Below are 1,763 nucleotides of genomic sequence, written 5' to 3'. Positions count from 1 at the left end.
TCGCCTCATATAAATATTAAATATATTAAAGAAATAGGAAAAAAATTCTTCCGTGTGACAATAACTCTTAGGTCTCTCTTAACTTTCATTTATAACGTACAGCAGTGTTACCCTTATCACGTTGTACATTATATGCCTAGTACTTATTTATTCAAGGCTGCGTCTTGAGCAAGGCTGGTGTGTATTGACTGAGATGATCTATGAGAAGCCTGGACACAGGGGCCCTCGAGAAGGCTCCTCTCCCTCAGCCCGGGGTGCCCAGGGGAGGGACCCCGGTGTGGGCAGTCAGGTGTCCCGCTTTTCCCACCAGGGATGATGATGCTGAGGGGAAGAGGGCAAAGGCTGCTCAGAGGAAGATGATTCAAGTGCTTCCCTCTGTAACCAACACTAAGCTGCTTCGTTATGTGAATACATGAAATCACCTGCTGCAGCTGGCACGCGGGGCACCGAGCTGGATCCGTGTTTCTGACCGAGTTTCTCCGCAGGGCACAGGCGTTCCGCGTTTCGCGACTGGAATCAGGCGGCCTGGGTGCTCAGCGGCTGGCGCCTGGCGCCCTCTAGTGGAGCGAGGGAGCCTTTCCTCTGCAGCTGAGCTGTGGGGGCCTGACTGGCCCAGGCAGCCAGGACAAGCTTTCCTCAGGGCCTAAAGGGTATTTTTAGGAGCCACGTACTGTCCCTGAGAACCCATCTGTGAAATGAGTGGGGGAAACCGGAAAGAGGACTTGGAATCCGAAAGCTGGGACCTAAGGCCCCCGGTTGGTTTAGCTCTTCTGTGTGAGATGGTGATGCTCATACCCTCCCCACCTGCTTCCCAAGATCTTGTGAGAATCCTATGGGATGTGATGGGTGACAGCAAATTACTGCGTTCATAAGAAAATTACCAACAGAGTGAGGTCCAGGATGCTAAGGACCAGTGAAGGGCTGGGGCAGAGGGCTGAGGAGAGGGGAGGCAGTAGAGGGATGGAGTGAGGAAGACGTGGGGGGCACGGGGCTCAGCAGAGACAGGCCCATGTGTGCAGGGCAAGGGGAGCCTTTGGGGGAAGATGTGGGCAACGGTGTTGGAAAAGGAGATGCGTAAATACTCATTTCTCATTCCTTTCTCTTCATTCAATATGATGGTTATATTTGCTTCCATACTAAAACGAAAAAATTAAAATATCTACTTCTCTGAGTGGCTTTCCCGTGGCTTGGTACCCTCCAAAAAAGGTCCCTACCCCCGCTGAAGGCTGTAATGAGGCCAGTCCTGACCCTGCCTGTGTTCCAGGTCTCCTTCCCGGGCACCCACCAGGGACCCCTGCACATTATCCCCTGTTTGCATCCCGCCTCAGCCTAGTTTTCCCGTCGTTCCTTGTGTTCCGGCAGGAGGGCCCCTCAGTTAGAGCAGTGAGGAGGGCGGCCATGCCCGCCTGAGGCAGGACATTCAGTGCTCCAGAAAAAGAGTCTTGGTTTCTAGCACCCAGGCTTTTCCCTTCGTTGGCTTTGTTCCTAACATCTCCAAACCTCAGTGTTCCCATCAGTAAAATGGGGAAATAATAACTACATCATAATTACTCAATTAAAGATTCAATGAGATCATGTATATTGCACATATAATATTGTGCCTGGCACTTAGGAAGAAAATACATGTTAGTTTATTAAGGAAGTTTCTATGTTTTAGGTTATAAATGAGAAGCTGCTTGACAAGGAATGTCAGCGAGGCTTCCCATCTCAGGAAAGAGGAAACCTTGCGGTGTGGGATTGCAGAAAGAGTTGGGGGGGGGGGG

Source organism: Lipotes vexillifer, unplaced genomic scaffold, assembly GCF_000442215.2.
Source record: "Lipotes vexillifer unplaced genomic scaffold, Lipotes_vexillifer_v1.1 scaffold634, whole genome shotgun sequence".
In the NCBI taxonomy this organism is placed as follows: domain Eukaryota; kingdom Metazoa; phylum Chordata; class Mammalia; order Artiodactyla; family Lipotidae; genus Lipotes; species Lipotes vexillifer.
Note: the sequence above shows the minus strand (reverse complement) of the source record.